This window comes from Athene noctua, chromosome 12 (genome assembly GCF_965140245.1).
Source record: "Athene noctua chromosome 12, bAthNoc1.hap1.1, whole genome shotgun sequence".
Classification (NCBI taxonomy): domain Eukaryota; kingdom Metazoa; phylum Chordata; class Aves; order Strigiformes; family Strigidae; genus Athene; species Athene noctua.
The window spans coordinates 13,706,382-13,733,203 of record NC_134048.1 but is presented as its reverse complement, the minus strand read 5'-3'; positions in this window follow the sequence as shown (position 1 = coordinate 13,733,203).

Here is a 26,822-nt window from a genome sequence, read left to right as displayed (position 1 = left end):
AACATTTTTCCCCACCACCATATTCTCTGCATGCAAAGAACATTGAACACTTCACAGATCAATTAGTATTTTTAGCACAAAGGAGAATGATAGTTCTGTCCTCTTCAGCTATGGGTGGAAAGGGAATTAGGTAATTGCCTAATTAGGAATTAAGGGATGGGAATTTAGGGAATTAGCCTAAAGACTTTATTTTTGCCTGTTGAAGTCTTGTGTTTCTTGTTACCATTTTAAATTCTTTTCTAATGCCTTGTCCCATGACAAAACACCTGTTACCAGAGAGAAGATTTCCAGAGCAATAGAGTACTGTCTTTAGATATGTTAAATGATGAGTGTAGGGATGTTAATTCCTACATGCACAAATTGGTGTTTACTGTGTCTCCCTGCAAATTGCTTCCAAAAGGAAAATGCAAGTACATGACAGGTTATGCACTGGTGTGAAAATATATGTATTTCTGAGTGTGCAGTATGTTGCATGTGTGGCAGGACTTGTGCTTTGTATTTGTGTGTGTGCATCTGGAAGTGTGTGCTGTGCCTGTGTGCTGAGTGGGCAGTACACAAATGGGAATGTGCAGGGAAGATTAGCAGCCAGAGAACATGATATCTGAGGAAGAGGAATGACAGAAAATACGAGTGGAAATTTACAGCTGCAGCTGGAGACACTTGAACTGTATCAGAGTAACCTCAATAACTGCTCTCTGGAAGATGCTGCAAAGGACTAACCCATTTCTCCTTTCTAATGAATAATGGAAAAGGCACTCCAACATTACTAATTAGGAAAGATTTTATTCTAGAAGACTTTAAGGAATATTAATAAGTATCAACTTAAACAACGTTTCAGGAACATGGAGATGTGCAGAGAAGCTTAAAGTTCAGGACTCTGGCAGAAGCTGCCAATGAAGAAGATGGAAAAACTGTCCAAAGTACCGCATGGAAAAGAAGTTTCTCTTGCCCAATTCCCAATTAAGCTCCAGTAAGAGGTACTGACGTCCTTTTCAGAAGTTCTAATCCAATAAAGGCAGAGGGACTTTTGCGTCTGATTTCCCAGGAAGGAGTGGGCATCCCAACACAGTGTTTATGCAATTTTTAGGTGCATGGTACCTTCCAGGACTAGTGCATGGGCTGAACATTTAGTAAGATAGTGTCTCAGGACACTGAAAGGACACCAAACAGCTTTCAGACAACGTGCACCTTCATATCAAAATAGTCTGTAGTAAGAAGTGGGACCTGTTTAACCAGCAGACTCATACACAGAGGTGATGTGCTGGACCTGCAGCATTGATGGCTGGCACTCTGCCACTTGCATTAAGAGCAGTATTGGCTACTGTGCACATACTGTTCTCTTTCCACTGCTACTTAGTGCAAAGTAAGCATAAGGTAACCCAGGTCATGTTAGATGTTATCTTCTAGAGATATATTGTGTTGTTCTCTTGCAGTTTATCTGAGGCACACTCCTATTAAAAAACAATGGTTGTTCAAACAAGGGATTTAGGATAAAATATTGTCTATAGAAATGGTCCCACAGGCAGCCCAGCTGTCCTAATGACTTTTTCTCCTGAGTGACTCACCTGGAAAGTATGATGAGAACAGGCCTTTTTAGAGTTTTTTTGAAATTCTGATTACTCTTGAATATCTTCCAGTGGGCTTGGGTCTAGCCCAGGTTTTAGCTCTGAAGATGACATTTGTGCATTTGCATAGGCTTGCTGGTGTCATGTAACTCCAGAGATGTGAGGAGCTGGATTTGTCAAAACATGGCAACTAGGTCACAGCACTGAAATGAATGGGCATCTTGGTTATTAGCCTGGATATTAAAGCAGGCTTTTCTAATTTCCATGAATCAGTCTAGGACCCATTTCTAAGGGCTCTGCAGAAGTAAACTAGGACTGACTTAGACACTGTGCAATTTTAGGGCTAGTCACTTTTGTACCCATAATCAATAGTGGACAGACCACTCATCTCAGGAGTCTCAAGTAAATTAAATTGACTGGAGGTGCTCGGTGTTACTGGTGAACTAAGTAAGGAAGTGATGCTTTGACTTAATGCCACAGTATAAGTAGCAGTGACTGCTCGAGGCTAGCTCCCTGCTGTTGGATGTAGGCTAGAATGTATTCAGAAACCAGCATGTCTGAAATATTGCATCATCTCCGTATTGCAAACAAGACGAGTTGCAAGGCTAGAGCAAGCCAGGAGTGTGCCAGATTCACCACTGGCTGTTCCTCCTCCCTGTTTTTTTTTTTTTCAGGCATGGGCACAACAGTACCTCATTTGGAATATTTTAAGTGTAATGTATCACAGTAGTTTGGAGTTATAGTGCAAACACTGCTGAAAATTAAATCTTTCCTCTACTAGGTACTTAAATGCTGTATTTCTCACAGACCTTGTATCTGCACTTACACCTTAGATGACTGAGGTGCAGAGAGAACTTTAAACAGATCTCCTCTGTTTAAAGATAAACTGACAAAATGGACAGTTTTGACTTCTGATTTTGAGTTAGTAGCTGAGAGTTGTTCTTTGTGAGTGCCCATCATCTACCTTCAGCCCATGAGTTCCTCCATGGGGTGGAGTGTCCCACCTTTTGCTATATCTTCAGTTGGTAGTAGTATTACCAGCACAGGAAAATTCCACTAACACTTAAAATATTGCAGTGAAAGCCACACTAAAATTTGAGGAAAAAAAACAAGTTCTAGATCTGCACAGCAAGCAAATATATTTACTAATTATGCCCACTGAGGCTTCAGATGAAAGCTCCTCACATGAGGTAATGTGATTCCAGAGAGGTCTGCTTGCACTGACTGATGCTCTGATACAATTTGGAGGTGTTATATTTGGAAGAGATGCCAATGAGATAAATTTGTCCTGTACTAAGCAGCTGACATCCGTGTGGTTGGCACTCTAGCTGAGGTCCCTATTGCATTGGCCCTTCTAGGATATATTCAGTAAGATGATTGCTGACATGCACCATCAGGCCTTAGGGAATTTGTGGTGAAGTTGTTTGAGCATCCTCTTTTATCCAGCTCTGAAGCTGTCACTGCACAGTTGTATTGCATTGACTGCTCTGACTGAAGTGGAGACTTTTTTAATGAGAGATGAAGTAGACAGTTAAACTTCCCTGAAGTGGATGGGGAGGTGACCTACCACGGACTGTACTGCAAGGGAATTGCCTTCACCTTCGAAAAAAATGTGTGTTTCCATAAAGAAGAACTAACAGGAGTGTACCTGCTGGTGCACATCATAGATCAGACTAAAAATATGAAGCTATGTACTGGGAGATTCTTTTGGAGGGAGCTTTTAATTTGCAGAGGTGTATTTTTCTGGTATGACAGCTCATTAGATCTAATATTGGGCTTCCTTATAGCTGTTGCTGGATAAGACTCCTGTGGAACAGTTCAACTTAATCAAACACAGACCTCCAAAGCAGGCCAGATGTGTCTGCCCTCCCCAGTCAACTTTGTAGATGTTTAAAATTAGACAAATTAGTCCCTACACTATGTGTATCTATACTGCCTCACAGTTGCTGCTGTTAATAACTTGGCAGCAAGGTGCCCTTGATCCTGCTTATTCCACATTTATAAATTATTTGGTATGTCAGTGACTCAGACCCATTGATTGAGGTAGTTATCTGAGGTTTCAATGGATTTCTTATCCTTGGCCAGTAAATGTTTTTCTAAGACTTGCCAATTGTCTACTGCTTAGGAAGCTCATCGAAATGTCAGGCTTAGTTTGAGTCCTGGCTGGATTGAGGGCAGTTACATCCAGTCCCACATTCTGCATAAGACCAGGGAGATGCAGTCATGAAAATCTCTGGAAACTCATTTAGGTTTAAAAGATATCTCACCCGATAAACTATCGTGAATAACTGCATTTTGTTCACAGGTCCTCCTGGCAAGAATCTTTCCTGAGCCTGAACAGCTTGAGATAATAGATTTCACTGTAAATGGGCTAGAGATTTTTCCTCACTGGAGATCACCCTTCTGTGCATTGCTGCTGTTTGCTTACTGTAAACTGAACCAAAAAATGTTTATATAAAGAAATGGAGGGAGGAAAGTTTGTGGTCATTGTGTGAGTTTTCTTTTTGCTGCGAGCCTTAATCTTATTGAATAGCTGCCTATCACTAAGCTATCAAGTTTAATGATGAAGAAAGGAATAGAAATGTGCTTTTGGCTGGGCTCCTTATCTAAAGGCTGTGATCTTTGTCAAGAAGATTGACAAAGCTTGTATTCATGGGATTTATTTATGCACGCTGATAAGTACAGTCTGGGGACAGGTTTCTTCTAATGCTACTTTCTTGGAGACAGATGTCAATGCTGTTCAGTGAAAGGTGCTGTTGCAGACTGCAATACTCTGACATGCTGTCCATCTTGTCATCTTGAATATTCCTCTCCTGAATTAGCTCTGTACAAGGTACAGCCAGGGAGCTATGATATTATGTCTGTATATGGGCTGCACTCTGGTCTCTTGAAGAGGTGACTGCTTCCAAGCAGAAGTTGTTGTTGTAGCCACTGACCTAATATTGTTCTAAAACCTGGTGCCATTTCAAGGTGGCCATCACACCCCAGGAGTCGAAGGCTAGAAGGAGTTAACATCAACCTGACACCTTGTTTCAGGATCACTGAATTTAAAAAATAGCAGAGGACCAGGAAACTAGAGGGTGCATAAATAAACTAAGCAAGGGCAAGTCAGTCACCCTGGAAGTCTCCCTCCCACTGAGTAGAGAGTGGTATGTTTGAAATGGTTAGACTTCTGGTAAATTATTTCCCACCTTACTGTCTACAGAAGAGCATCACTGACAGACAGCATGGTCTGCCTCTAAAAATCCTTGCGAATGACAGCTGCCTGCAGTTACTTCCAAAACTGTCTAGTCCCATCCAGAATTGAACATGGCTGTCTATAGACAGGACTGGCTGGGGATGATTAGCTGCTAAAGAGATAGGCAATCTCCAGGCTATGGGGCATAAAGACCCAGACTAAATAAAATTCATAATCTGTGAGAAAGGATGCTTTGGGTCTAAAGCAAAAGGGATTTTTTGGTTAACTTAGTCAAGTGACTTCCACATTAAGAGTTCAACCTTTGTATCCACCCTAATAGGCATGAATAAACATGAGTTGTAGAAAGGCCACTTCTCGAAGCATGACAACAGCTTAATGTCTTCATTTTGCTATTAGTGTAAATATGAGCCTAAACTCCCATCTCTCCTTTGATTTCCCTCTCCCTCAAGGTTTATCACCTATCTGCTAGCAATAGCTGCAGTTGAGCTAACAAAAGCCACCAGCAGAAGCTCCAAACGAAATCACCCACACTAAGCTACCCTGTGATATTTCAAGGCCCTTAAATACTCCCATGCTAAATATGTGTGGAGACTTCTCACAACAGCTGCCATCAGGAGTAAGTTATTGCTAACAGATAGAGAATTCATTACTCCAAGCCCATAATGATTCGACTACAGGCTGATGTCACTGCTGTGCACAAAGTTACTTGCTTTCACCTTGGCCATTAGAAGCGGCTTGGCTCCATGTTGGCAAGGTACAGTGGTTTCTGGAACAGCCATCATGACATACCACTCAATATATAAATTAATTGACCTAAATTGGTTAGATACCAGGTTGAGATCTTTGGAGAAGGAGCAGGAAGGCAGATAAGGGTTTTATTATGGCTCTGTAGAAGCGAGTGGATTTCAGTCTCAATAGGTACCACTAGATGTAATGGTCTGGGTTGTTTTGTTTATTTTGCTGGAGGGAAGTGCTTTACCCTCACTGGTCATTAATCAGGTTTAAAGAGCCCATTTTATTAGTTACTCTGCTACACAGATTTTCCCTTCTTGCAGGGTATTTTAAGTAATATGAATCCACATTCAACTTGAAAACATTAAAACACTTGGCAGGGAAATTTCAAATAAGTGCATGATAGGATATAAAAAGTAGGATCAATTTAACTGGAAAATGCATTACCCATGTAAGTCCTAAATAACTGCTGAGTATGGAAAGGCTGATAAATACAAACAAATCAATAGAATTAATTAACTGGGAGGCAGTGTGGTCTAGCAGAAAGACCACAAGGATGGGAATAAATCCCCTTGTGATTTCAGCCTGTACTCCAGAACTGAATAACTAGGTATTCAGGCTTCAGTTTCTTTTTAAAGCTGTCTGAAGGATTTAGGTGTTCACATCAATAGGACTTAGGCCCTTAGATGCCTTCCCTTCGTCTGTCTGCATCACAGATAAGAGTATCACTTAATCATTGTGCTTCCAAAGTGTGCTCAAGGCAGGTAGTGAAAAATCAAAGACATCAAGGACTGAGGATTTGAACTGTGTTCTGGTGAAGGTAATGGCAAGCCCACACCTCCCCATTAAACAGGAGCAGGATGTAGTTCAGTCTTCAGCTCCACAGAATTAATGATCTTCAAAATACTGCTCCTTGGTTCACAATTTTCACCAAGAAATGAGGGTAGTTGCAGAGAAATGCTGGAATCCTTCAGGATTTAGTGACACACCTCTTGTAAAAGCCCTTTTTAGATGAGCCTGCTCTGCATTTCATCTCCCTGAAAGTGCCCAGTTTCGATAAGGTTGGCAAAGCACTACTGAATTAATCAAAATCCCTCCCTACCAAAGCCTGTCCAGCATCAACAGAACAACCTGTTGCATGCCAACCACGAGACTGTTTTTGTAGAGCGCACAGATATCAAGGGGAAGTGGCATCGTAGCTGAGTTAAAAGCTTCAAAGAGACTTGCCTATTATATTGACTTATTGCTGGGTTTTTTTGTGAGTTTGACTGAATTTCCATCTGGATTTTAAAGCCTTTGCAGCTTTAGGCATAAGCTTCCAGGGAGTATAAAAGCATGACCTGTAGTAGTGGTAGACTTGAGAACCAGACTAGTGAAAGATCTCATCTACTAAGCACTGTCCTATGTATCTATCCTCTTTCAGCCCAGTCTTTTAAAGAAGTCCTGTTTCCTCACCACCTACAAATCCATTTCCAAAGTGCTATATTCACGCTGTGTTTATTCAGCTTGGCTCAAAATGCCGTTTTCCCAGAGCTGGGATCACTGTTTAAGGTCTGACTACGCTAGGCAAATCTACAGTGCTAGAATGTCTCCTAATGCATCTCAAGTGCATATATAGAGCCAAGGTCTGGCAGAGGCTATAAGTGACTGAGCCTATAAAGCAGCAGACAATTTGCAAGCCTGGCAGCAGATTACTCCTACATTAATCACCCCAAGGTACCTCATCTACAATATAAGTTCTGTGTATTTGTGACAGTCCTTTGACATCCTGAATGTTTTTCACTTGTCAGCCCTTTGCACTTTAATAAAATAATCCATAATCATCTCTGCAACTCCTCTAGCTTGACCCCAATTAGCTGATTTATTTCTGCAAAGAAGCTTCACATTTCACTTCTGCCTTGTCCTCCCTTTTTGCCAGAAAAATAAGCCACAGACATCTTCCCCCACAAGACAGGACAAATCTAGAGCAGTCCTGGGTGGACGAGGCCGATATCAGTACTCTTCTGGGACTCTGCAGTAATTCAATCCTTTTGACAAAGTTTTCTTTTCTGAGACATTCCAGATCTAAATAGGCAGCCATATGCTAGCCTGGTCACAGTGCTATCATCTTGGGTCATACACAGCACTATCTGTTTCTGCAGATCTACTTTGAGATTCTTTCTCTTATTGATGACTCTTTTTACAACCTACTTCAAATGTCAGAAGCCTTCAATGACTGCTTGCAAACCTATGCTTTCACAAAAATCAACACTTGAGTGCAGGGAATGTGGCTGTGAAATTGGCTGAAATGTCTGTCATGTTCCCAGGTACTGTTGGTGACCTTAAGCCCCAGGCTGAACTTGATCCAAGGCATGCAGGACTGCCCTTATCGATTTGCAGCAGCTCAGTACAGTGTGGGGTTTTTTTGCTGGAGTTTATGCTAAACTAAAAAGTGGCTCTGATGGAAAACTAAGACAGATCATCCTGCCTTATTAGGTGTTCCTGCTTTGTGTGGGAACCTTGTAAGGAAAAAGAAAGGTGAAGGCCAGCATCTGGTGGGCTAGAGTTAGGGATGGATTAAAGCAGTGGTAACATCTAAATACAAGACAGTTTGGGGGGACTAAGTGGAATTGAAGTAAACTGAACAAGTCATGCACCACAAGCTGTGGGTCCGGTCAGTGCTGAGTACAGTAAGTCTAGGCAACAAAATTCTTGAGTTTTACCATCAACAGGAGCCCATGGACCTGAAAGCCCCAAGCTGAGTATCTGCTGCAATAAGAGTAGTTATGTATCTATAGACAGCACTCAAAGAAATTACAGGCAAAACTAGCCTAGCCATCCCGTACAGATAATGGGGCAGAGATCAATGACTTAAGTCTTTTGGACTTGATAAATGCTCACTAAATGTCTTGTGTTGGAGGAAGTAACTAGAATTAGTTGCTCCAGGCTTGCTAAATTCTCACTAAATGTCTTGTGTTGGAGGAAGTAACTAGAATTAGTTGCTCCAGGCTTGCAAAGAGAAGGGGTGGAGAAGACTTTCTCTGAAGCACAGTGGGTGGGATGTGACCTGTGAAAACAGTATTCATGTCACATGAGTCTGAGTGATCTCACATGACATGTTTGTGGCTGTATCGTAGAGCAAGTCAGAAAGAATTTTCTAGATTTTTAGAAGCTAACTTTGATCAACATCTTGCTGAGATAACCTTTAAGCTAAGTCATCTGATGCATTACAGCTTCTTGGCACTACAGGAGTGTAAGAAACCAGCTGTAAATGTCACAGAGGCTGATTTATGGCTGCTGAAGGTGACTAGAAAGAATACCTCGAGCCAATCCTTGGGCCTCTCTAAAATGCTAGCAAGGCTGAATTCTGTTTGTAGCTGTGCCTTAAACCGTTGGCTTTCTACATGGGATGACAGCTTGCCTTACATGTGGTAATACGCTTGAATTTTTGAGACCTTAGACTGTGAAATGCACCACCTCAAAAACCAGAGATGTCAAATTCAGATTCTGCTTTCTGGCAGTGTAGACTCATCTTTGTATGCTGATTAATCTGACAAATGCAGTTTACACTGGTTTGAGTTTAGGCATACCAGATAATCTATAGTCTGCTGGCCTAAGAGCTCCCTTAAAACATCCAGAACTCCAACAATGGAGACTTGCTACCACAGATCTGAATGCCCAATACAGTAAAATAAACTCATTGTTTTCCTCCATCATAAATTATGTCTAGTCCTGGTTGCGAGCCAGTAGTTCAGACACCTATTTGTGATTTTTCCATACATAAATGAGTTCTGGTTAGTATGATCAAGGCTGGGGAAAGGTGTGTGGTATGGATTGTTTTCTTCAAAGCTCTGTAAAACATTGCTTCCTCTGACAGTCCTTAAACCTAAATGGGAGCAGTCCTAGTGTTCAGAAAGCCTAAGCAAGGTTAAATACTGCTGAGGTAAGACCTGTTCTGGCTAACTACATCTATGACTGTTGCTTACTTCAAAGCAGGTGATAGCTTTTAGGGGTGTATACTGTGCAAAAAGGAAAGGAAAAATATTGTCCCTTCAAACTGAGCTTGTTTCGGCACTGAAAGATGTCATCCCTCTTGAAATGAGAATTCTGAAAAGGAGCATCTGTGGCATAAAGCAAAAGGGTTCAAGTGCATTTCCAAGTCTTAAACAAAGCAATGGCTGCAGAGACATGCAGAGGATGGCTGTGCCATCCTTTGGGGAGCACCCTGGGACTGGTCGTCCAGACAGTGGCTGACATAATGTCACTGCCTGCAGACACCAGTGTTCCCAGGGGTATATGGGGGCACTGCATACCTGACAGCTTAGTAGTATGAGTTTATCATTAAGCAGCTTGGTGGGATGTCAAGTTAGGTGGCACATGATGTCCTCAGTCACCCTACAAAGCACCTGTCCCTGGGCAAATAGCTTACGGAGTGCACTAAGCTCATGGCAATTCAGGCTTGCACATCTTCATTTAAAGACTAAGGCCTGTAACACTCTGGATTGGTTAAATAGCTATTGAGCATTATTGTAAGGAAAAGAAGCTGGGAGGTGTTAACCACAGCTAGCACCTTATCAAAAGGATTTATGTTTGGTAGAGAAGTTTATATCACCTAAGGAATGTAACCTGTTTTTATTAACATTTCTCTGAAGTGGAGTTAGACCAGTGTTGGACACACAATGATGACAAAATGTATATGCTCTTGGCTTTTCCTAAGTGCTTGCTTATATTCCAGGCCTTACTGATAGTCACAGTCTCTCCAGCCCATGTCTTTATTCACTTCCCTGTAAGCCTCATGCTCCCAGACCAGGATGCCCAGTGTGCCAAAGCTGCTCCTTGAATGCCAGGGGAAGGTGACACCAGACAGCTTACAATTAAAGAGCACTTAGTGGATGTCACCAGGCCAAGGCTGACTTCTGGATTCACAGTGTCTGTACCATTTACAGATGAGCAAGGGCTGCTCAAGTTTTGGGTTGGTTAAAGGTGAAGAGAGACCTGCAGATTCAGGCAGTTGCTCCATTTATTTTTTGTCAGCTGGTGGATCAAGAAGGCCTGTTAAGTGAGAGCATTCATATCTTGCACATGGGGTTAATCCTATTTGGAAGGGGATAAGCGAGGGAGGAAGAAACTTGTAATCAGAGGTAGCAGAGCAAAGTGAGCATGGCAATGGGAGCAACCTTCAAAGGCTGACAGAATTGCAAAGCTGCACATTGCATGGTCTGCTGGACTCTTCACCTTCCTGGCCTCTATGCAGCTATTTTGAAGCAAAGCAAAAGGGTCACAGGAGTTATACTGAGCTCTACCCTCACTGACAGCCAAACCCTCTAGTTCCCTTTTTCCTTTTGCCACAGTGACACTTTGCATGTCCGTTTGCCCTGCCCCAGTCCATAGATGAGCCTAAAGGCAAACAAATGCATTTGATAGAAACTTCAATCATCATCTCTGAGCTAAAGATCAAAGGTAAATTTGCTTGGAGCACTGAATTGTGAATCTTGAAAAGGAACTATATTAGCATCAACAATGGGATTAATTAGTCTCTACTTGAAGTCTTTCAAACACAAATATACAGCCAGTTCACTGTAACTTCAGCTTTCCTTATTCCTTCCCAGTGCCTTAGAAATCCTGCACCCCCTCTGAAAAAGGTATGCTATTTTCATATCATCTATTTTGAGAGAGGGGAAGGAATAGGTAAGCAGGCTGAGCAACCAGGCTGTGTAAAGCACAGATAACAGAACAAGCTTTCAACAGTCTCCTTTCAAGCTTTTGTGGAAACCAGAGATAACAGCTGAGCAAACTCTTCGTAGGAAATTTGTAGCATGCAGGGATGGAGTGTGTTGGTTCTCCGTGATGGGATGTCAGGAGAGGTGCTCCCTGGGTGAATGTACCCATAATAGACAGGGTTATCCAGTCAGCTTTGGCTCTGTTTGGATTCTTTCCCCTGGTGGTTTCCTAAATGAAATTCCTTCAAAGACTTTATTTATGCATGTCCTTCATCAACAGGCTGTTGAATAGCAGTTCTGTAAAATAGCTACTGAACTATACATTAACTATTTTATAGACAAAATATCAATTAATCTGAGAGTCTGTGTAAAGCCATACAATTTTTTACCTGATTTTTCTAGGGCTTGTGATGAAAACTGTCATTTATTAAAAGAACATTCATCCTGAGAATTCTCCAACACTGAATGCTTGCTTGCATGAGGGTAGGAGTTTAGCACCCAAGTTTTACATACTCCCACACAGCTGAATGGTGTGAACTAGAAAGTACACACAATTGTGTGCAGATTTGGCCCAGTTTTAACTGTGAAACACAGGACTTAAGTTCAGGTCTGAATCTGCAATGAAGTGTAGTATTTTCTGTTAGTTAAGTTTAGCCAGGCAATGAAGTTGAAGGACAGGGAGGCAAAAGTTAGAGGTTTTTCTTGGGGGAATGAGTGGGGAGAGGGAAGTGGTAAGGGAGGTGTCTGTCCTATCTAAAAACCTATTAAAAAGTGATTTGACTTTCACCCTCAAAGTGTACCTTCCCATGAGACCTATGTCATATGCAGAGGAACAGCACAATGGATGCTCATCTCCAGAGACATCTGTTCAGATCTTAGCTTCAAATCACAAATTAAAAAAATCTTGTTCATGTTCTCCTGGTACCCATGTGTGCTTCATAAAAACAGCAGACAACTTGCAGTCTGTTCAAGCAACCCTTGTGCCTGCAATGAGATAGGACAGAATTAGAGTAGGCATGATAAGGTTTGCTAGTACGCTGGCAGAGCTAGTGCTATTTACTTGCTGGTAGACCCTTGACATGAATAAATAGTTTTCTATTCCCTGCATTTGTAGGGTAATACTGCAGCTTTTCCTTTAGCCACTTTTTCATACAACCAGAAAGGCCTTAATATTTTTAAGACCTCTTTCCCTTTGCTCTTGGGGACTCTATCAGAGCTTAGTATTAGAGCATAAGCCTTGTTTTCCAAGAAACTAGTTAAGAAACAAAGGAAATAAGCTTATTAGTTAAATATAATGTCCAAAACTGTAGAAGCTTCAAAAAGATACAAGAGGAAGGAAATGTATTTCTAAAGGTTATACCAGGTGCAATAAGGGAAATGCAAACTGACTACTGAATATTACTTTTCCACTTGACATCAAAATTTCTGCATTAGAACTGAAATAACTTTAACATGAATGCCCATATTAAGCATAATCGTCATGACTAAGGTTTTTACTCATTGTGTTTGGAAACTTTAGAATTTACAAGTGTCTTTCATATAAAATAATGACATCCATTCTCTCTCCATACTTCCATTTAACCTCCAAAACAGACACTGACGGTGAGTGCATAGGGGAGTTTTGTGTGAAGATCTACATTCTGAGCTTGTGCCAGCTTTGACCTGGAAGGGACGTTCATCTTATTTATGAGAAGTAAATACCATGAAGTGGCAAAGCTGTCAAATACAAACTGCTACCTTCTGTATTTGTCCTGCTCTGTTCAAAGGTCCCTTCTATAGCGCTGACCTTTGCTATAGTTCCAAGTGGCATCTATTTGGTCTTGCAGCACTTGATTATTAATGTTCTTGATTTAAGGATGAAAGTAGATACAATTCTAAGGCACTGTTCTGGCAAAATAACTGTAAGCACAAACAAGTTTATCCTCATTAGATAAATCACTTAAGTTTATTCTTAAGTGTTTCATTTAATGAGCCCTAATCACTTTGCAAAAGCTTCCTGTGTATATTTGGGTGAGCCAAAAATAAATCCAGTGTGTCTGGATTCTTAACTGTATCTCACAGCAGATAATTCAGTTAGCTTTAAAGCTGTATTTCTCACTACTGACTCTGCTAGTTCTACAGTGTGCATGTTTAACAACTGACCATAGAATTAAAGATGTCATCAGTTCAGCAAAGTCTGTTCTGCACCTCATAAAATATCAGCCTCCTATTTAAAATATTTCATGCAGAATGATTTGTATGGAAGTAGTAATCTTGTAACCCTGAATGCCGAAGAAAGCAAAGGAAGCAGAGAGGTAGTAAAATGTGTCTAAACCAGCCCTGAAACTATATACTCTTGTTGCCCAGATGCACATGAGCTGCTTGTGAGAACCAGGTGTCACTCAGGTGCCCAGATTTTCCCTCAGTTCCAAGGTCTGTCCCAGAGAGATTCCGTATGCACAATACAAAGATTTAAAAGGATCTGTTTATATTACATTTTAAATATTTAGCATGGAAAGGTCATATATAACCCTGACAGCTTACAAACTTGAGAATAATGTCTCATACAGACCAGCTGAGTGATTAACACATGCTGAACCTTGTAGAGAAGATGCTGTACCCAGGCTCTGGAACTTGAGGAATATCTTGACTTCTGCACTGAACTTGTCTGCTATCCCAGAGAAGCCTTTTTTTATCCTGTCAGTAGTTCAAAGTTATTTTACGTGAAAGACAGGCAGATCCAGGAGGAGGAGGAAGCAAATGAAGTAATATAAAGAATATGGGTGATGTGATTCAAAGGGCAGGCTAAAAGCCCTTGCAGTAAGATTTGGGATGACATGAATTGGGCAGGACTATCTGTGCTTGTATTAGTTTAATCTTCTCTTTGATTCTGAGCTAACATAATGAGGATTTCACCTGTAAGCAAGGATAAAAATGAAAGTATCTTAGATACTGTACAGATTTAAATTAAATGTGGTGCTAAGGGTCAAGTGAGACCCCCTCTGAAAAGGTGACCATACTGGGACCTGAATGATAAGCAGAATGGGGGTTTCTCAGCAGGGACTGAGGAAAGTGGGTGTTTGGTCAACCTCTGCTAACAATGCATTATTGCTAGCATCAGCTTCCATGTCCTGATGACAGCCTGGAAGAGCTATGCCAATTCAGATTTCAGTAAGGAAGTCTCCTACTGACTCAGGGTCCTCACTGGTGTTTCTGAAATCTGTTTGGAAGCTAGCTGCTGCCATGGAAACATTTGTGTACTACTTGTAGCTACTGCAAAGGGATGAAGGACTTCCAATTTTTCTTTCATCATTGCAATTCCAACTCAATTAGCAGACTGCTGTAAGACTTAGTCCAGTCAACAGCCTCTGAAACTCAAGGTGCCTGAGTGTGCTCGGAGTTAGCCAAAGCACATTTGGCCCCTGGGGCCCCATAGGCATGGCTGCCCCATCTAACTTCTATAGAAAGCAATTTTATTTGCATATCAAAAAAATAATTGTGGTTAATAGGAATGACAGATACTTATTACTTCTCATTTCAAACACAGGACTAATTGTCTCCTGTCCCTAGTAAGCAATTTAAAGAAATGCTGGTGTAGGAAGAATTAGATAATGAAGCTCTTTTCATCTGACACTTACATGTAATTTACTTTTAAATCAAGTCCCCTAGGAGGTGGCACAAGCTGTGACAGTGCCGAGAATATTTTAATGGTTTTGGCAAAAAATCAAACCAGAAAACTTTCTACATTTTAGTCCCAGGACCCCAGTGGCTAATATTTCAAAACAATGGAGGGCTAAAGAGGGTAGGGGTGTTAAACATGACATAGCAAACTGAGGTCACTGTGATCAAAAGGAGCTGGTGGGGACAGATTCACGTATCTTAAATACCTGCTTATTATGTTATTTTAATGTTATTAATTAAAAAAAAAAAAACTGTGGAGAAGGTATAGGAAGATATGGCTATTGGTTGGCTTCATCCCAACTCTAGAAGAAAACAATGTCTTTCAACATATCAATACATAAGTTATTGCTTTGCCATGCTCTTTATATTAACATACATTCTTATAGAATTTCACTATACAAGTCAACAGTCTTGTATGGCTGCTTAGGCCAAGCTGTGATTTAAGGAGAGTATCTGTTGATACTAACAATACAATATTAAAGTATAGTTTCTTTATCTGTCTCTACAAGCAGATTAAATATTAAATGTTAAGACATTAAATGTTGTCCAGATGAGCTGGAGTAACAATTGCTACTTCCCAAGCTGCAGTAACAATAATGCTTAGTAGAACAACAATCGTCTTCAGACCTTCAAGTGTGCCTTGTAGAAGTATGGAAGAGATGGGCCTGCTCCTCAGTGAAGACTTTGAGGAGACAATGCATTTGCTGCAAAGGCTCTTATGTTGGATGTTTTCTGTGTCCGAAGATATTTCACTAAGAAATGGTTGGTCAGTTCTAACTTCTTAATGATTCCCAGTAGTAAAGTGCAAGCAATGGGAATTAATCTCTAAAATTGTACAGTGCCATCTCCCTTTGTTACAGTGCTCCATGCAGGCTCTTAAATCAGCCTAATTTCATTCAAGTCTTACACTGCAGCTGCTGTTAAATTGAGTCCCTGAAGAGCATATAAGTTTGGAGGCATAAGAGGGCAGAACAGAGAATGTTTCTTTAATTGTTATTATCCACCACTCGGAGTCACTAGAGTAAAGGAGTAATTAGGGAATTGTGGTATATTTCAGTAAAAGCGCCACTTCCCTCTTCTTTTTTGTGGAAAACATATTTCAGTGTTTGGCACATTTATAAGCCCTAGCAAGAATCTCATATGCAATAATCTCAACCTAATCATATCATAACTAAGCCCTTTCTGCTGAGATTTATGGTGACTGAAAGAAGGCAATAGTAAATAACCATAACAGCAGGCAGAGTGAGACATCGAGTCTATACTTTGTCACTTCTTTAGCTAGCACCCCTTTTGCAGCTGGCCTGGGAATAATTGGTTCTTTCTTTGCTGCTACCCAGGAGGTTAAGTTCCCCGTACACTGCAGTAAACAGAATTGCTTTGGGATCCCCAAAACATATGTGGTGTTTTTACCGTGGTAGGGAAGAATGCCAGCATCACCCCGAAAGAACAGACCGTATGAAAAGGCTGAAGGGTACAGCTTAACCAGCTGTAACCCACAGGCAGAAACTGCACAGGGAACTGGAGGGAGTACGATTCAGGCAGCCTGATATTTAAATATGATGTGCTATCATCTGGGCTCAAAGCATGGAGCCGATATAACCACTCTTCGAAGTGTGTGTTGTAGGAGGAAAAATGCCTCCATGAATCTGTACTCTCCAGCCTGTTTGACTTGAGTGATGAGGTGAAAAAATTATACTCATTGACCTTGGAACAAACTATTTTAATTTGGCAATCACAGCTTTGGACCACCATTCTTTGTCCGATAACCTCTCTTTGAAGTGCAAGCTGCAGGATGCCAGCAGAGATGAGGGAATGACTAGGGGGCAGAAACAAGGGGTAATGAAGCCACATGAAGGGACTGGCAGTGACCTGTAGTTTCTGAGGATGAGAAGGAATATAGCCATAAATAAACAGACTTTAATACAAATTTTGGCATCATGTAGTTCTAGTTGCAGAACATATGTTCTGTGTTCATCACTCTAGGCAACTTAAGCATGTGGATGTTACTTTCTCTTCCTTCCTAATGCACACTGTAGACATCTCAGCATCTGAGACCAACATGCAAGGTGCAGTCTCACATGGGATGATGGCCTGATGCTCACCTGCCAGCATATAGGTCAAACCATCTGAAGGGAATGGCCAGGAGGACTGGACTGTGTCCCCTTACAGGTGTTGCTTGGCCCCATTCCTGAACTTTAGCTATTTTCTTCTATGATAGAATCATAGAATGGTTTGAATTGGAAGGGACCTTAAAGATCATCTAGTTCCAACACCAGTGCTGCAGGCAGGGACACCTTCCACTAGAGCAGGTTGCTCACAACCCTGTCCAACCTGGCCTTGAACGCTTCCAGGGAGGGGGCAGCCACAACTTCTCAGGGCAACCTGAGGGAGTTCCAGTGTCTCACCACCCTCACAGTAAAGAATTTCTTTACTTTTCCTCCATCAAATCTGAAAAATATCAAGTTATGTTCACAGGTTGAGACTGTTTGTATAACCACTTAATTTAGGGAAAACAGCACATTTCAGAATCAAACTCAAAAGGTTGGTTTTGGTTTTTTGCAGTAATTAATTAGCCTCAGTTTCCCTCACTTACTGCCTCCAGCAACAAGCAGATTAAACAGAGCTGCCATATAAATGCCTTTTATCTTGCTACACACTACTCTTTGCAGCTGTCTGTTGGACTCATGCTGTTGAAAACCAAACTTTTTATCTTCCAGTTGGTAAGAATTAGTGGTTTTCTGCTCTCAGGCTGCACAAGAACTGTTTTCTCCAGGCTACCTTAGAAAGACTGAACTTCTACAGGATCAGTGTGTAGCACTGATAAATCCACTATCTGTGGTTTCCCATCTGTTAACTGCTCCTCAGTCTGGATATCCAGCTCGGTGTTTGAAATTCATTGGACAGAGATTTGTAGTGAGCAGACTTCAAATCACTGCTGCTTTCCTTCTTGAATTTGATTCAAGAAATAGACAGCCTTTTATGCTTAAGTATTTGATACAACAGAAGACCACTAAACATGTCCAGTGACATGAGGCCTGATTCTTCTTTACTTGTATCAATTCCATGCTAATGTAAAGCACTTGCTGCATCTCTGACACAGCCCTACTTAAATCAAATCCTTTAAATAAAGTATGGGTTAGTCTGGTACTTCCCTGAGGAGTCCTTCAGGCATTGCTAGCATGGAAAGATAGATGGCAATAGCATCAGAAGTGAGAGCAGAACAAGCCAGGATGAACATCCTTCAATGAAACCCACTATCTCTCCAGCTTCAGTGACAACCCAAGAATCCTCAGACTTGCATGTTCACTTTCCCCAGAGCTGAATCAAGGGATTTAAACATATATTAAAGCTCCTTTGGACTTGGTGTGCCCCCTTACCCTGTGATCCAGGAGGTGCAGAGTAGCACACAGGGACCAGCTTGAGGTTGCTCATGTTACAACTTATTTGCTGGAGAGGAGACTCGAGTCCACCACAGAGAAGACTTGTTCAGCTGCTGGACACTGACAGACCCCAAGTGCCTCTTGGCTCCTTGGGGGAAGAGCTCAAAGCAGCTTGGAGTCATCAAGTTCTTAAATAGCGGGAATATCACGTGTTAAGCAGAGTTACACCCTGGCATGGTGTGTGGGACATTTCTTTGCGAGGTGTTCTGTTGTGTTGGAGTAACAGTGAAGAGTGGTGTCTGGAGTGGCAGAATCTCATATAGGTATTATCTCACTTTTGCTGCAGAGCCAAACAGCTGGGGTGTATCAGGTGGGTTAATGCCCCAGGGGCCCTATCAGAAAATTGGTTGAACTGAAAAAACAGCTGTTTTCAGAACCTGAAACTCTTGACACCCTGCTGCTTGTTTCAGAGATGGTTCTGTTGGTGCTCATCCTTCCTTTGTGGCTTTTCATTCAGCTTTTCTTCTAAGATCTGGTGCAAAGTCAATGGCAATTTTCTTGTTGACTCCGATGGGGTTTTACGTCAGCCTTAATTGATTTACTAGCTCTTTTACTAAAGCAGCTACACATTATTAGATACACCTGATAATTTAATCATGCCCTCAGATTACCACATCTAAATTCCTCAAGATCCAAGGGATATCATGCAGGAAATGTAAGGTTTCAGCTATTTCAGTCTTCTCTGGCCTGGGAGAGGTTATTTCCTCGCCTAAAGCAAATGAACATCAACTGTATGTGGTTTTGCCAGTATTGTTCTGCTTTTATTTGCTGAACACAGCAACCCTACCTGGTTATATTAGTCATGGGACATGTAGATTAACAAAATGAGAGGGTGAAACGCATACTGACCTCAGTATTTTTCTATCTGGCCAGTAAAGGTGGCTGCATGCAGATTTCTTTCTCGTAATTTCTTCTTTATCATGTTATGTACTTACAGATCACAAAACAAAAAATCTTTTTTTGTGTGTGTAATGGCATCCACTTTCCTCTCTGCTCCTAAAAATTAAATCAGAACCATAGTTTTCTGGAACTATATTTTACATTTTTACTGTCTTTCCTTCCAAAATCAATAAGCCTTTGCAGCAAAGTCTTATTTCCAGGTGATAAGCAGATAGTAGCTGCAAAGCTGTTGTATTCAGTGATGCTTAGGAGTTTTGATAAGGTGGTACATTTTTTTTGAGGGAGAGGCAGTGAAATCCTGAAAACCCTAAGGTGATTTCTTTCTGTCAAGCTGTATTTGAGATATAGTGGAACGAAGAATTTTTGCTGAATATTTGAACTTAATAGGTATTTATTTTTATGCAGAAAGGTGCTGTAAAGTCCTCATTGAGTAATTACATAAAACTTCTCCATACCATTAGGTTGCACTGGAGGACAGTGTACACCATTTCAGTATTTAAAATTTTATTGGTGGTTAATCCTTCAGTCTTTGAGTCAGTGAATGACTGCCATTTTAAAAACCCTCACGGAAAAGGAGAGGGGAAAAGAGAAGGCCAGGAGGGGAAGGAACCATAATAAAGTGTCGGGTTAGTGTGAGAAATGCCCTGGGGAGGTGGTGAACGTTTCCGCAATTAGCGGTGTGAAAATGGTAGATTTGTTGGCAATCTCCATGAATTATTAAAAGCAGCAGAAACAAGAGCTGCCCACTGTTCTCTCTCCTGATGGGGATAGTTTCTTTATTTTTCCCTTGTTTTGCTTCCCAGCTGGTTACTTTATCTGACACACTGGCTTCATTTCAAGCCTGGCTGGGGAAGTTGTCCTGGGCACTCACTCTGCACATCAGCAATTTTTTTTCTTCCTCAGCCAACTGCTTGGCAGTCATGTCTGAGATGAGACTGCCCCTGTCCCAGCCCAGATAAGCTAATCCCCTGCTTGCCAGACAGAGCTGGGCCTTGGTGATGGCTTCAGGTGCTGTAAGAAATGGTTGTCCCACACCTTTTCTGTCTTTTTTTGTATATTACCTTAATCCTTCACAAGCTTGCCCTCAGCAAACTCACACAGAGACAGGAGATGTGGGTGAGCAATAATCTTCCCTCCTGCTCTCATAGCCAGCTTGGTCTGTCCACATTATCTCCCTGCTGCAAACAGGGACATTAATATATACCTACCTCCTCCTAGAAACAGGGCTGACCATATATACTTGTCTTCATCATGCCTTGCCCTGTGCCAGAGCTGAACCTGCTCTGGATATATTCTCAGCTCCCCCTTTCCCCTAATACTGGCCAAGCACCAGCCTCTGCACTCATTGCAACCTCTTGATCCTCCCTGCCGCACATCACTATATTCAGTTTTTAGTCCTCAACACAAGGGATCCAATATTGTACCTGCTGCATTCCATGTTGCACCTTTCCCTCAATCTGGAGTGCTTTGATGCACAGCTAATGAGAACTTAATAATGACACCATCTGGGCACTAAACTGCATCTTCACACACAATTTGTCCCACTAGCAGTACTGGTATAAGGAAGTGATACACACACAAATATGCCATAACACAAAATTGATTTATTGCTGTAACTTGTTACGCTTGTACAAAGAACATCCTAGATTGTAGATATCTGTTCTCACACTAGATTTTGTACTGGTATGTCAGTAAATAAGATATGCAAAGCAGAAACATCTTAAGCCATAGGGAGTAGCTGGCTAGTCAAGGCCTTGGTGAATTTCCGCAAGGCAACTGGGCTACATTTCACTAATGAAGCCTCTTTAGAGTAGTCATCTGTAGAAAAAATGGCTTAATCCCAGTCTTTCCTCTGGAAAATACCACTGGTGCAATACAAGGGTCTGTTCTAGCCTCCCACTTCAGTTCCCCTATGCAGCTTTGCAGGGTGGGTCCCAGATCTCACTGGATGATTTGGGAGGGAGAAAGATGATGTGAAATTCAGGTTTACCAAAAGATGGGGCTAGAGACCTCCTTCCCCAAGAAAGATGATGCCCAGATGGCACCCTGGGTACCTGCCTCTGAGCCCTAAAGCAGCTCTGGCATCTTGTTTACCAACAGATAGTGCTAGAAAGCTTCACATTTTCAAGTTGCCAGGATTTAAGGAGCTATTCTGTTAAAAGGCAAGTGTGGAAAAACATAGAGCTATTTTATTTATACTTCAGCAAGACAGGACAAGACATATTGGGCCTCCTGGATAGGTATGTTTAAATTCTGATTTATTCAAGCAGGAGGGGAAAACATCCTTTGTGCATGCTTATTCAGTAGAAGCACAAAACAAAAACTAATTAGGTCAGTTCAGCTCAAAGAGGAACTGTAATTTGCTAGCAGCTCAGCCTTTAAAGTAAAAACTAGTTTATTATGCTAGATGAAAACACACTACTAGAATCACCCTGTACAATTAGACCTATATTGCTGCCAAAACAATGTTTTCTTGATTAGTCTCACAGATGCCCAAAGGCAGGTGTCTTCTCTGAGGTCCCTTAGAGCTCTTCAGTGTCAGATGCATTCAGAGATGTATGTGAGAACAGGCCAATGGCTCCTTGTCTTGCATTTGCAAGGAACTGTGCATACTCTTGATTTTTTTTGTTGTTTTTTCCAGAGAGGAATAAGTATTACTTGTCACAGTCCAGCTCCTCCCTCTTCAAATCACCCTGGCAATCTTGAAAATCTAGCTGTATTTGTTCTGAAGTTTAGTAGATTTGCCTTCTTCCTATGTAACAGGATTTATCTGGCCAAAGTAGAGGAGGTTTGACAAAACTGCTGTGTAGAAGAGAGAAGCTGTCTTTATCAATGCATTTGCAATATAGATTTTACAAGTTGACAACCGGGCTTAATCTCTGAATAAGCAAAGTTAAGTTCCAAAGGAGTGCAGTTCATCTTAGTTCACCGTCTTGTAATCTAACATTTTACAGGCAGACTGTATTATAACAAGTGAGTAAAGCTAGCAGCTTGAATTTTCAGGGATGCCCGGCTATGATACATGCTTCAATACAATACTAAGTTGTTGGCTCTATATGCAGCCCTTAAAGGCAAGCAAACACATAAGCTCTTGCAAATCAGAGTTTAAGAGTTAGGCCTCCAGCTCCAGTTGTGGTGGGAATTAGATACCTACTGCTTAAGCTGCTTTCAAAATCCTATCAGCTTCTGTATTCTCTATTAACCTGCTGAGACAAAACTGATAGGAAGATATATTTGCATTGAGCTGTTTCTTTCACGATACATGCATTTGTTGCATTCAGAGCAGTTGAGCCATTCTTAATATGGCCACTGTGTTGTTCTGGTAGGTGCAAAAATATTGTCACTGTACTGTCACAGGCAAAGATGGAGAGAAGTTGGTGTCAGCCTTAATTTTTTATTTCCTGGAGGCTTAAATTGGTTTAAGATAGACCTTTCACACCACTGGGATGACTTTTGGATTAGAGTCTTCAGGGAGAAGAGGTCAGCATGAGTTTTACAACAAGTAATTTATTTGAAAGAGCGCTGTCAGTGTTCATAGGCCCAGAACTTGAAATATTCTGCTGTTTGCAAAGTTCACATAATTCTTTGTGTCCTGTTTCTAAGCAAATCTATCAGAGCTTGTCTTCCTAAAAATAAACCAGCAGATGCAGCCCAATATGTCTGAACTCCACTAAAATATACACTGAGTACACAGTTTCTGAGACACATTACTATGAAGAACTGGGAAAACATGCCTGAAGAGTGTTTGTAGGTATCCGAGCATATAAAATCTGGTAGTTTGTGAACCTTCACATCGAAGACTTGATTTAAGATGAGCCTTTCTACTGATACTGATGGGCTTGAATCCTATCTGCACAAGCAATGGATGCATTGTTTGCAGAAGTGTTCACTGACTGCATACAGCTTGGAAGGATATTCACACTTTCTTTTAATGTTTAATGGTAGACTGTCATGTTCGTTGGCAGATAATAGGAGGAGAAATTTTACCGCTATTAAATGCCAGGAGACAAAGACAACGTTAAATGTCTCATTGATTGATCCCAGACACAGTATTGAATGAGAGCTGGTCACTACTCAGGCAAACCAGCTAACAAAGCACATGGGAAATTTGGTGATGCCAGCTACTCCAGAAAGTGCAGTGGCTAAGAATTTAACTTGGAAACGGTGCAGACAGTAAACTAAAAGTAGGGGCAATTTAGGGATGGGTACGGGGTGGGCAGCCCAGGAAGTCTTGCCCAAGGTAATTGCGGAAGCTATGTGGTCATGGGTAGGACAATATTCCTGCCTGGGCAAAAAATGTGATGTGCCCCACATTGAGTCTGGAAAGAGTTGAAGAAAATAAATCTGACCTTCTGGGACACATAACAATGGGAGATAAACACTTAAGGAGGAAAATGCATTTAAAAAAAAAAAAAAAAAAACCCCAACAACTTTTACAGCATCTGTTGATAGCAACAGCACTTTTTCTAGTGAAAATGTAATAAGCTACAAGATTAAATGTGTATCATCTTTGCACTGTAAAGGAGGCTAAAGATTGCTTCCAGCGTACAGCAGAGAGATTTGCACAAACACATGAGTAAAAGCAATGTGTCTGGGCTTCAAGCTCAATTTCTGCTATTCGGATACATAAAATTATCTAAATCCTATCTTGCAATTGACAGGCACCAGGACAAGGTCAGTTAATCACAGCAGAGCTGTGGAGGAAGGGAAGGGTTACTACAATATATATGGTTCAGGAACAAGAGCTGGTTTGCCAGGGTTTCAGGCGATCCTTGCTTCTCCTATCTCATCATGTTAAAAGCAGCTCTGTGTGGGTGATGGTGTGGGAGGCAAACACGGAGATGGAGTCCTTGCTTGGCTAGACTGCAAGGCAGAGGGCCATCATGAGGTTGAGTAAGGATTTGCTTTGCTTGCAGGGAGTGGGAGAATTACTGTGACTAATTGTAGGATCCTGAACTGCAATTTAGACCTGAACCATGTTAAAGTGATTTTTTTTTTTCCAGGAAAAAGACAGTGATCAACCAGTTTGGGCAGAGAATTTTAAAAGAACAAGAAGAAAGGTCAGGGATAAAAAAGATTAAGATGTCTGTAAGGATGCAAAATCCTCAGAGGGGGAAGAAAAACCCAGATAGATAATTGAAAACTATATTCACCTAAAATTTGCATTGTTGAATCTGATAATCACAGGGTTAGGTCTGAAAAGACTCTGAAATTATTATACAACGCATCCTTCTGCCTCAAAGCAGGATCAGTTATACCTCTGTCACTACTGGCAGATTTCCGTTTGCCTGTTGCTGAAGGTCGTTCAGCAATGAATCCTTCACAGGCTCTGCAGGAAGTCTTCTCTGCAGCTTTACTACCTATTGAAAGCTTTTCCTAATGCCTAACCTAAAACATCCTGCAGTAATTTGAGCCAATTCTTGTCTTAGCTAGCACAGATAGACTATTCCTTTGTCACTGCGGCTCTCTTCAATATTTGAAGAATGTATTATTCTCTCAGTTTCTTCCTTTATGCACATTAATCTTTTGTAAGAGATAGGATTTTTCTAGACTTTAGGCTGTACTTGTTTGCCTCTGCACTCTCTCCACTTGATCCATTTCTTTTTATCTTAAGTCTAGCATCCAAAACTGTGCAAGCACAGTTGACTCCAGCTACAGCTTTTCCAGGGGTGAACAGAAATAGTTCAAGGTTCTCACAGACTCTTTTGATCTGTATATCCCTGTTTGAGGTTGGTCTTTCTTACCATGGTGCAACATTATTCTTTTATGGCGATCTGCTACTGCTCCCCAACTCTTTCCCAGTAGAGCAACACTCTGGCCTGCTGTGCCTATCAAACACAGTGTGCTCTAGGAAGAGAAAAATACACATCTTGTCACATAGTGGTAAGGATGAAATATCAAATTTGGGTCTAAAGGCACTTTTTTTCAGTAAAGCATAGAGTCCTCTTCCATCAGACTTTTATCACCCGTAATATCTCCAGTGACTATTTTAAACAAGTTATTGGAGAAATACATAACTAATTTAAAGCTAAGAAATAGGCCTTCCACTGATTAGCTGAGTTTGGTGGTGGTAGCTGTTACCCCAGTAGAAGGCAATTAAAGCCATTTCTGTGGGTATTGCTGCAGTGGGATGGGAGAATTCATCTTGTGAAGCTGCAACCATCAGGACCTGGGAGTGAGTGCAGGAGTCTCCAGCTCTCTATTTAGTCAATGGAGAGAAAAACACTTCTACGGAGGGCAATCCCATGTATTTTAGAATCATAGAATCATTCAAGTTGGAAAAGACCTTTAAGATCACTGAGTCCAACCGTTAACCTAACGCTCCCAAGTCCACTACTAAACCATGCCCCTAAGTGCCATCTCTACAGCTATTTTAAACACTCAACCACTGACTCAACCACTTCCCTGGGCAGCCTGTTCCAGTACTTGACAACCCTTTCAGTGAAGAAATTTTCCTAATATCTAACCCAAACCTCCCTTGGCACAACTTGAGGCCATTTCCTCTTGTCCTACTGCTTGTTACTTGAGAGAAGAGATCAATACCTATGACTCTACAACCTCCCTTCAGGTAATTGTAGAGGGTGATAAGGTCTCCCTTAGCATCCTTTTCTCCAGGCTAAACACCCCCAGATCCCTCAGCCGTTCCTCATAAGATTTGTGCTCTAGACCCTGCACCAGCTTCATTGCCCTTCTCTGGGCACACTCCAGCACCTCAAGAAAGGTGTGGCCTCACCAGTGCCAAGTACAGGGGGACAATCACTTCCCTGGTCCTGTTGGCCACACTATTTCTGATACAAGCCAGGATGCCACTGGCCCTCTTGGCCACCTGGGCACACTGCTGGCTCATTCCGTTGGCTGTCAGCGAACACCCCAGGTCCTTTTCTGCTGGGCAGATTTCCAGCCACTCTTCCCCAAGCCCGTAGCATTGCATGGGGTTGTTGTGACCCAAGTGCAGGACCCGGCACTGAGCCTTGTTGAACCTCACACAACTGGCCTCAGTCCATCGGTCCAGCCTGTCCAGATCCCTCTATAGAGCCTTCCAACCCCCAAGCAGATCCACACTCCTGCCCAACTGGGTGTCATCTGCAAACTGACTGAGGGTGCACTCGATCCCCTCATCCAGGTCATTGATAAAGATATTAAACAGAACTGGCTCCAGTACTGAGCCCTGGGGAACACCAGTTGTGACCAGCTGCCAACTGGATTTAACTCCACTCACACAGAAATGGAAGGTTGGAGGCAATTAGGCCAGATATTTTAGTCAAGCTGAGCTGGCTGTGGAGGGCAAGGTTCACCCTTACTACTAGAAGACTTCCTAACGATTAATTTCTGTATTGGTATTTTCAAATTATCCAAGCCACTAAAATGCTTGAAGTGCCTGGGACAAACAGGAGCATGTGGCCATGCATACCACTCAGCAAGGTAAAATGGATCTGTCTGTTCACTCTCCCCCCGTGTCAGTGCCTGGTTCACAGCAGAAGCTTCTGGAGGGGAAACCTATACAGTGCATTATTTGATCTCTGCTGAGCTAAAGGAATAATGTTTTGTTCTTCCCTATCCCTATTCCTTTTCCTTCTCTACTGCAGGTGTTCACCTGTCTCTAGCCCAAAGCATGAAGGTTAAGAGC